Source organism: Pollicipes pollicipes, unplaced genomic scaffold, assembly GCF_011947565.3.
Source record: "Pollicipes pollicipes isolate AB1234 unplaced genomic scaffold, Ppol_2.1 Scaffold_6138;HRSCAF=7277_pilon_pilon_pilon, whole genome shotgun sequence".
Taxonomy (NCBI): domain Eukaryota; kingdom Metazoa; phylum Arthropoda; class Thecostraca; order Pollicipedomorpha; family Pollicipedidae; genus Pollicipes; species Pollicipes pollicipes.
The window spans coordinates 31,485,413-31,496,517 of record NW_023596818.1 but is presented as its reverse complement, the minus strand read 5'-3'; positions in this window follow the sequence as shown (position 1 = coordinate 31,496,517).

Here is an 11,105-nt window from a genome sequence, read left to right as displayed (position 1 = left end):
AGATGAGTGGAACACACCATTTTTGACGACCTGAGACCGGATAAGCTCAGTTCTGAATCACCGTTAAGTGGGTTAGACTTTTGCCTAAGTTAGGAAGCAGCTGCTCCCAAATACCCCCCGCCCTCGCCCATCGCCCTCCCGATGTCACGTTAAGCTCAGTGCCGTCTTTATTATTTATATTGTTAGGTGACGACATTGTGGTTTCTCAACAAATTCATTCGATGCGAGCCGATTTCTGCCTTAATGGCAGGCATTTCGTTCCTGATCATGCAGATTGTAGATAATGCTCGGCGATACCTGTATGCATTACGTTTTCAATATTCTGTGATAACGTAAACATTATGAGTCCATATTTCACTGTCCAGGCACCCAAAATGGATTTCGTGGAATGGACTTTGCTTAGATGCCCGCGAATCCTCTACTGCCATTTTGGCACGCATTGGGGGGCCGTGCAAAACGCAAGCTCAGCATTCGATCATGAAACTGGCCGGAGGAAAATTTTGTTTTCTTCGCGCGCGTGGGTTTCTTGTTCCGTACTGGGAACATGTTCGCGTGTGCGCTTAATGACATTGTCCCCGCTCAACGTGTGCAAGGTATTGGTAAGTTGTTATTGCAGATCAGTTCTGCGTGGCGAACTCGTGACCACCACCCGTCATGGCCTCCTCGGACTTCGATGTATCCCGCACGATACGCATAGTTGTTCGCACGCAGTGTGTGGAGCCGCCTTCTTACTATATGTGACTGGCGGCCACGTTTACGCTCTTCTCCCTGCCGGTTACTCGCGCCGAGATTCGAAGCCGGGCGCTCAGAGTGAGCCACCGTAACCGCCGTGTCGAGCGCTCAGACTGAGCCGCCGCAGCCGCCGTGTCGAGCGCTCAGACTGAGCCGCCGCAGCCACCGTGTCGAGGGCTCAGACTGAGCCGCCGCAGCCACCGTGTCGAGGGCTCAGACTGAGCCGCCCCAGCCGCTGTGTCGAGCGCTCAGACTGAGCCGCCGTAGCCGCCGTGTCGAGCGTTCACCGCCCGGCTGTCATCTGCGCCGCCTCAATGTGTGCCGACGCGGGCATCCTTGACCGCGGCGACAGCCTTGACCGTCGCGCCGAGCAAAACCTCGCCCCGGCGGTCGGCCGTGACCGGCGAACGGTCGGTTGGTCTGGGTCAGCAGCGGCCGCCGGTGACCAGTTTTCGCCTCGGTGGTGCGGCGACCCGTTTTTCCTCGCGGCACGAGGTCGGCCGGTGCCGCGTTAGCTCGCATCCCACCGGAGTGCTGTGCTCAGGCCGGGCCAGGCTGGGCCGAACGGGAACGAGCTGGACTGGGCTGGGTTGGTCTGGGCCGGAGCAGGCCGGACTGCGCTGGCCCGGGTCCGTTTACCCTCCACCCCGGGTAGGCCGGGGTTGTCCCGGGCGGGGCGTCTCAGAGGTGCCCGCGGTCCTCCGACACCGCTGTCTTGTGTCGGTCTCTGGCGGTGACTATTGTTGTGATGTAGTTACCTGCGACGGCATGGATAACACCTTTGAGAGGGCGTTTCTTCATGGACCTAGCTCAGAAAAGATTGCAGGGTTGTTGTTTGTACTATCCTAGAACCCATATCCTGACACCTCGCTCGTGCCGTAAATCTGGTGTCTGCCCAGCTGAGGCCTGACATATAGGAATAACGCGAAGATGACGCGCTCTCTCGCGTGTGTGGCAACATTGGCCGCCAACGACTCTCCATGAATGGGCGTGTTCGGATCCTCCTAGATCGTTGCGATGTCTACACCATTAGCACTGATGATCATTAAGGCTAATAACGATTATCGCCTGAATATATCAACGAGTTTTGGTATTTTTGTTTCAAGGGACTGGTGGAACTGATGAATGTGTTTTCCTAGTAGTTGAGGGACGTGTTTTCCCATATATATATATATATATATATATATATATTATATATATATATAATATAGATATATAATATATATATACGCATGCATCATAGTATGGGAAATAGCTACAAATAGCTCAGCTGCAAGTTTGACTTTAAACCTAGCAATTGTAGCGCAGCAAACAATGTCTTCTGTAAACAGTCGCCAGCCAGCTATCTCAAGCCTCCGCTCTAGGCTAGCTTCCGCCCGGCACGTACGACTCAGAGCTATTAGTTATGTAGCATGTAATGTCGACTTGCCGTTTATTTCATGCGGCATTACCATTAGTATGCTTACAGCAGCTGAAGTAGGGAATGAGGGGTCAGCTATGGTCAGGTATCAGTTTATTGTTGTGACAACTGACACTGAAAAATATGACCAGCCCTTGGATCTTATAGGTAGCAGACAACCTTCCACTGATTTTGGCGGCATAGGATACAAGTGTATAGGATATATGTGCTGTGTAATATCTTTCGGTTCCTGGCTGAGATTTGGTAAACCCCAGATCAGTCAAAAAATATTTATTACTAATGTGGTATGCTGTTCTTTTTGACACTCTAAAATGGTCTTCATTTGTCTGTGGTGTGCTATGTTTCTTCATGCTACCATTTTAGGCTGAATCATATTGCTCGCTGACACGACCTTGTTAGAAATGATCGGTTCACGATTCAGCTCATAAAATTTACGAAGAATGTGTTTCAGCTTATGACGGAAGGCGGCATTTTTCCTAAAGAGCCGACTCAGCTCGTGGCTCACCCCAAACGCACTGGCTCACGAGCTTGTTCACGGTTCAGCTCGAGTTCAGCACAAGTCTGGTTGCATGAGATGCCCCTCATCCATTAGTCCCAAGTTTGACTTGCGTAAATTCTGCCAAAGCGAGTATCCCACCTTTGGAGCATATCTCGAAGGCATACTCTGGTGAAACCTCGACTAGTTAGTCTAATAATAGCACTGGGCAGTGCTACTGCCTCACCGTCGAGACATAATAAGCATGCCAATTTTAATTATTTTGAGTCCAAATTCCGCTGTCAACGCTTGGTATCAGCACTACGCTTCTTCCCTGCAGTTATCGCAAGCGCCGTCGTCATAACAACGACCGTGCGCACCCCCCCCCCCCCCTACTGGTACGGATAAAAGAATGTAGAATGTGATTGGCCCAGCGGGCAGCGGCCTGCTACCGAGGGCAGGGGTCTGCACTGGTTAAAGTTTTAACCAGTTCGTCACATGAGTCACGTGCTACTCCCATTCCCAAAGCCAAAGCGCGTCTTGAAAAGAGCCGCTCTGGTAACGCCAAAAGAGAGAAATCAGTGCCATAAGATAACGTTTTTGTTGAATTCGCGAGATAAAAATATCGTGCTTGCATATCTTTTTGTATAAACAGTGCGCTTCGATTTTCTTGGCACTCACTACGAAAAGATTTTGACATAGTACTGTGTCTCAAGAATGACAGGGGTACACACGTTGAAAAATGAAGGCAAATGAATGCATCATTTTCATAGTGCTGTGTTGGGAGTCAACGATTTCTCCCGCGGGTTTGGCTACTTAAAATCGAAATTCTTAACCATTCAGAAGGATTTGGAAAAATATGATGTTTACGGACCAAATTGTACGCGTATGATGTAACGGTACGAGTACAGTTCGGGTACAGTACTTTCAATATGCGTGCATTTACCAATACGCGTACAATGCCTTTTTTGTTTAAGTACAAGAAAGGTTGGATGCTGTCTTTAAGCGAGTACGCGGACAGGGCTGTATCCATGGCATTTCACGATAGGAGTGTCGTGAGAAAAGGTGGGATGCTGTCTTTAAACGAGTATGCGGGCAGGGTGTATCCTAGCATTTCACGATCAGGAGTGTCGTGAGAAAAGACGACGTTTCCTGTTAAGACAACAGCCATGTTGTGAAAAGCTTTTAGTCTACGCTGATCCCAACCGTAAACGTCACGGCAATTCCACACGTATAGCACGTTGAGCATTTAAGGACAGCTGAGTGCGTTATTCTTGTACATGGAGGGATATATTTAAGCAGACCGATTTTCGTTGCCAAGTACCTTGCACGTTGTGCAGTGAACCAAAAAGCAAACAATTGGTGGGAATCGTTACATTTCGGCGGAAATTTATAATTGTGTTGAGACCACAAAATTTGTGCAAATTCGTCTGTGGATGTCTTCTGTGTTTCATCAGTGTGTCTGTGATGTGGGAACGCCATATTTTTAGCCTCCATTATTTCATTGGCTGCATGTCCCGACGTCCCCGTTTGTGCATTATGTCAATGAAGTCACTGCCAACATGTTTTCGGCACCCGTTTTCGCCCGAATGTACATAAATGGGCTTTCGCCAATCAGCTGGGACATTCCCGGCAAGCCGGCTTTTCATTCAACAGGTTTCTGAGCTCCGAAAGAAGTGGCGGCGACTTTTTCAGGTTTGTGTGGTCAATGATGCTTTTCCAGCATTCCAACAAATGAGTAACTTCTTGCACGAAGCCATGTTTGGCCTACTTGGAGCGTATCGTGAGTCTGATCTGTAAAATTCACTTCTGGGTTTCGGGAATGTTGCTGGCGTGTCAAGCGCAGTGACAATATCCCGGTCGTTTGCTTGAGAAAAGTGCAAAAAAAACGCGGATTCATAGAAACACGGGTTGCATGGCCATCGTGGAAAGGATTCCCTCGTCTGCGTGCGGAGCGTGCAGTCCGTTATTGCGCCATTTTGTGTTCGATTTCAATAGTTCAGTCGCGTGTATTGCGGTTCCGGCCGATGGGATCGGAGAGTTCGTTCCAAGTACGAGTGAACCTCAAGGCCCTGATCTGACACGTCAGCGCGGCAGCTCTAACTCAACGGACTGTTTTATGTCGAGACTTCCACGTGCCATGACACGGGCGTCTCCTGCCATCTTGACTTCTTGGCGAGTTGCCAACGGATGATCAGGCAAATGTCTCTCGCTAGATGTCTCTGTGCGACGAAGTCTTCCGGTGCCATTGCAAATCATGCTAGAAGCGTCCATTTGCGTGTATGATTGGTCTAAGGTGATGAAGGGAGCGCCGATGGCCCGACAGTCCAGCCTCTCGGAATGCATATTTCTCAACGCATCTAACCCACGTTACTTTAAGAAAAGCAAAAAAGCGTCGTTGAAGTTCTTCGTATCCTGTGAACTACTTCTTTAACCAGCACAGCAGTCACAAACGTTGAATTGCGCCTAACAAAGACAGGTTTTGTGGGATATTTGTTTTGCCTCCGTGTGTTTGCAAGGGTCTAGAATAACGAATATCCTGGCTCAAATCACCACTGGAAGAGACAAATCGAGGGCCAGGGCCGTGATCACTCCCTGCCCTTTCCCTGGTATTGAATCGGCAACCTCTGGATCATGCCATCTGCAGCATTGTCCATCACGCTATGTGAGATCACATGTTTCACGCCTGGCAGGTTGTAACACCTAGCGAGGCGGAAATGAGAACCAAGCTCATAAGTCGGTTGTCATGTGTGGAGACATCGTCTGGTCCCACCGGCATTGGAGCGCCCCGCCTTGGATGCTGTCGAACCGTGGCACGACAGCCTAGCACCCGCTTACCTGAAACGGAGCGACAGCCTAGCACCCGCTTACCTGAAACGGAGCGACAGCCTAGCACCCGCTTATCTGAAACGGAGCGACCTAATACATGCAACAAACGGCTTAATGGGCTCGGTGTGTATATATGTATATATACGTATATAAGAAATATATAACACATGTCCTGCCTGAAAACCGCCAATAAATGCACTTAACGGTTTAAGCAGTTCGTGAAGTACGCTTGAGGGTCTCACGCAGGAGCCTTCCATAAAAACCGGTAGCATGTAGCTTCGAAGACCGTTGCCAACAAGGTCATACATGCAGGACATAATCAGGGCATTTTTCTGCACCGAGTTTTTTTAATCGTCAATGTGACGGCGCCACCTTGTCGCGTGCCTGTGCAGGTCACGAAACTCCCGTCATAAGGCCTCAATGGCACACATGCACAGATTCGACAGCATGTGTAACAGCGTCTATGATTCTTGACGGGAGGGGGAGGGGGGGGGGGGGGCGGTGCGTGGGAAGTGACGTCACCACAATATGTGAGCGGTCTTGGGCCCGGAGCCGGGACAAACGTGTTGGTCAAGGCATGGCGGCGTTGATATGTAGGACCGTCCGCAAGTTACTTAGCGAGATTGCCCGCTGCACGTCTGCGACGCGTCGCATCACGCGACCTCCGGACCCAGACCTCCGTACCTGCCGCGGAACGGTCGGCCGGGCTGCGCTCAACCAGCCGAGCTCGGAGACCCGGCCTTTCTCAGAAGCGAGGCGGCCCCGATGCTCATGCGAGCGGCGGAAGCGACGCCGGCGCGTGCTTGCTGCGCAGGGCAGCGCTTCGGCCGGGCGGCCGGCGATGTGTGAGCCGTGTGTGAGGCTGTGCAGGCGCGGGGCCATGTGGCGGTGAGAGGTGCGGCCGTGGCACTGTGCCGGCGCCGCGCGGACGGAGCGCTCCGTCGCCGTCCGCCGGTTTCCCGGGCCATCCCTCAGGACACGGCACCTCCTCGGCCAGACCTGGCCGCGCCGCTGCCGGCCGTCCGACTGGGCTGTGGGATCGGGCGGAGCTGGGCTGGCAAGTGGTGCTGCATGCGGCGCTTTTGTTGGAGGTCAGCTGTGCTGTTAGTCACGGTGTAGGCGTTGTAATCAAGTTTGTTTCTGGAAGCTTGTCACTATCAGGTCATTAAATTCGCTGCATCTCAGCGGGGACCGGGGCCGTTAGAAGGTTTTCTGCGGTTGGAACCGAAGAGTAATCTTGCCAGGAGGACTGTGTGCCATGGTGCCATGCCCCTTGCATACCCCTCCCCCTGTAACACCAACAATCAGTGACCGGTGTGAAAAAGAGGAGCGACTGCCTGCTTCTGACTGGCCGGAGTAATTTCTGTGTAACTCCGTACTTCTACGCGGGTTTTATGAAGTCGGCAGGGCTCCTCCGAAGTGAATCGTAAAATGCTCAGGTTGAATTTCATTGACATTGACGTTTTCACTGGCAGTGACAACGTCATCTTGGACCCGGCAGTTTTGGACGCCTTTAATGAATCATAACCATGTCACTAAAATGGTAAAAATCCATCTTCGGTCGAGTTTGGGTAATACCAAACTGGTCTGCCATGCGACAAATAATCAAGCTAGGAATAACCAGCCAGGTTTTATGTTGTAAAAGCGAATGTTCTATAGTGAACGTATGTGGGCGATCATAGCGTGCATGAGATGTGTTGCATGCGATCATGTGATATATAGCATGTGATCTTAAGACAAAAAACAAGACCATGCGAGCCTAAACCGTGTGGGCCAGATTTAAGGACACCAAACTGCTACGCTTGTGATAAATGCAGCTGGTGTTTTGCACCGCTTCAGTCGTCATGCTACTTATGTGCAGATAGAAGGCAATTTATATTTCCATTTGGCATCAACTTGGCCCGCGCGACAGTACTGCCGTATAACCAAAACACTCAGCATCTGCTAACGTTGCCAGTGAGGTCAGGTGATTTGAAGCGCATGTTTTGTCGGACAGAAAGCGTAGAACAGCCACAACCACCAGAGTTACACATATTACGAAAGTACGTACCGGAATGACTCAGCTATTTTCCGCTGCTGGTTGATCCAGTCTCAAACGTCCTACGCCTCTGCTGCTCTTGACTTTGCGCCGTCTCCTCTATGACCGGTACTGTTCGTTTTGCGACGATGCAGAACATTTTTAGAATTTTTCGATGGTTCCGAAGTGAAATTGTTTGCCCTGGTAAGATCAGCTGTGCTTATGAAACCCAACGGAAGCTTGCTTAAGTGTCTAGTAAGTTCCTGCTTCAATTGTTCGTGTAAAAAGAATGTTACGGGCGTTGAAGTCAGTAGTTTCTCTCTACTTGATGCAACCGCACTAGAGGTAGCATTTTTGGCAGTTATTCCACACGCCACAATATTGAATCATTCTCTCTTTTTCGCACAGGTTACAGGCTAGTTCAGCGGTTTGGCTACCCGGATGGAAGGCCTACGTGATTCAAGCGCGCCTCCGCTTCATAGCATTGGGCGCCCCTGGGCACCAAATCTAGTGAAGCCCCTGGAATCTTAGTAACACTCCTGGTATTTAGCCCGAGGCCTCTTCATTCAGAGCCATTCGCCTCCCTCAAACGCTCGCCTACGGGATATGAAATATAAGTGTGCCATATGACACCCAAATTATATCAAATTTATTTCTACTTTCTCGAAACCATAACGTTTTCAACGTTACTAGGATAAGCGCCTTGCTTGACCGTAAGCAGAGATGACAGTGGAATATGTGGTGATTTAAATTGGGTTGGATAACTTCAGACCGGTCAGATAACTTAAGACCGGTCAAGGATGTTTTTCTTCCTCGTGGTTGTCCTTTGATATGTAAGAGCCGTAGCCGGTGCTAAATGGTCGAGAAATTAATTGAAATTCCGCAGTGTCCGTATTATCAGTGACAGATAGCAGTGGGTTGAATTCTTAACACTGGAGAGTCACATTGTCACCATGATTTAGCACCGCTGGCATTAGATGTTAAGCCATTCTTATAACATATTTCCGTCTTCTGGAAACGCTCTCTCTCCAAGCTGGCGTGCGGGTGCCGATAGTCTAGTAGTTGACGCGCCTGCGTGAAGCACTACGCGTCTGGAAAACCAGAGGCGCGAGGCTCTATTCCCCGTAGTGCCCACGCTTCCTGGCAGGGTGGGAAGTAGGTGGCATCATAACGCCTCAGCAACCTAGTGCGTCATAAAGCCCCAATGCCCCAATGATGACGACAAGCTGAGATGGGATTTAAGGGGGGGAGGGGTATTAAAGGGAGTGTATCACATTTGAAGATATTGAAGCAAGCATCGGATATGATGGAGAAGCTGACCTATAACCATTAGTATTTCCTCTGTTTAGTAAATACACTCCTCATTGCTTCATGGTTTGAATGCGTCATCGTGCTTTACTCAACATTGATTGAGGGCCAATTGAGGCCGTTGCATCAAGAAATCGCGCTCGTGAACACCATATATGAAAGCCTCGACAATTACATTTTGAATTGCCTTGATCGCCGCATGGCTTATGGAATAGCAGGATGTGAATGACATTATTCTGACGTCACGAATGCTAATGAGACTTTTAAATACCCCCCCCCCCCGCCATGTACCTTTCCCCATTTTCGCGCGCATGTGGCTCAAAAACAAACTAGGGGGCTTAGGTCTTAAAAAGGGCAGAGTTGTGGACAGCACAGAAAGGTCTTCAAGATGGTTATTTTAGTTCAAAACCCATGTAAATGTGGAACGCTCCCTTTAAGCAGTAAGTAATTTGCTTGCGAGACCGAGCAAGCATTCGCACAACGCGGACAAAGTTTGTCGATAAGTCTAAAGTCCACCCCGTGTTTACGTTTATGCTGACAACTGAAGCCGTTTTTCACGCAGCGTCGCCGGCCCAGCTCTGCTTCGCGTGTGGTGGCAGTCGTCAGAGCCCGCCCGACACCGCCAGACCTCAGGGCAGAGCGGCCGCCGACCCTGGACATTCCAGCCGGGACAGTGCGCACTATTCGGCACTAGTACAGCCCTCGGGGCCCGCCCGACACCGCCAGACTTCAGGGCAGAGCGGCCGCCGACCCTGGACATTCCAGCCGGGACAGTGCGCACTATTCGGCACTAGTACAGCCCTCGGGGCCCGCCCGACACCGCCAGACTTCAGGGCAGAGCGGCCGCCGACCCTGGACATTCCAGCCGGGACAGTGCGCACTATTCGGCACTAGTACAGCCCTCGGGGCCCGCCCGACACCGCCAGACCTCAGGGCAGAGCGGCCGCCGACCCTGGACATTCCAGCCGGGACAGTGCGCACTATTCGGCACTAGTTCAGCCCTCGAGGGGGAGGGGGTTTGCCACCGCGAAGTCGGCGGCTAACGTTCTCCGTAGGTCAGCCCCAGTCGCCGCATCAGTCGCCCGCGCGGCTGACGTTCTCCGTAGGTCAGCCCCAGTCGCCACGTCAGTCGTCCGCGCGGCGCCCTCGGTGGCCGCCGCGCCATGACCCTGCCCTGGGCGGTGCACTGGGACACAATCACCCGAGGTCAGCTACCCGCAGGTCTGTGACTCTCAGACGGGGCCCGGCAGACGTCTTTCTCAGATCACCGTGACGGGGCGAGGGCACGCGACGGTCACGGCCGTGGACCAGCCGTGGGACGTCGGCGGTGCTTAGATGGCATGGGCTGGTGTTTAGAGCGCTCCCAGGGCAAGGGCCGTTGTTTCTGTGGCCGCCGGCGCTGCCCCAAGTCGGAAAGCTTCGCACGCCCATTACTTGTCTGGATCCCAGAGCGAAGCGGGCTATGCATGCCCATCCACAGCGCTTGTGGGTGACTTAACAGGAAAAGGTATGCAGACGTTCTTTGTGTGCGTGCACACGGATACTGGTCTTAAAGTAGATCCAAGGAGAGGGTATTTGCACGATACCACTTTTTACCACAACCCTGCTTGTAGTTTTTGCCCCGGCCAACGATTCACTGTATGCTTTTGTGTCAAGTTGGAAAGATTGTTACTCTGGCGCCAGTTACTTTAATACAAATATGTCCAGGCATCCCTGGGGATTTTACGAAGCTCCCGGAACGCCAAATGGTTTAGGCCATTGTGCTTGAAAGTAGATAAATGACGTTGCGTGCTAACAGTGCTGATCTGTGTGCTGTTGGACACGCGTAGGCTGGTAAACGAAGATTAGAAGAAGATTAGAAGATTAAAGATTAGAGATGCGGTGGGCACAACGTTTTTTGGCGTTGCCACTGACGGCGCAGCGGGAGGGGGGGGGGGGGGGGGCAGAGAGATGGTTACTCCCCTTTAAGCGAGTATGGGTGAAAGAGCATGACTTCCCCTAAACATTTTGGGAGACACTTTTGCTGAAACGGAAGGCTGTAGGTTCACGTCAGTTACCAAAATTCAGATCAAGGATCAGATCAGGGATCATCGAGGATCAGATCAGGCCCCTATGACTAGAGCTGGATTGGTTCTAGATGGGACTTGAAGAACCTTCTCGACATCACGATGGCCGTTTGCGGAATCATGAGACCGCCATTATGAATTTGGTAGGCCATGCTCTAGATCAGGGGCCCATTTTGTGCAAAGGACGCCCATTTGCTGGTTCGTGAGACACCTATTCTTGAGCAAGAGACCCTTGGAGCGTCAATGCCTCAGTTTTGG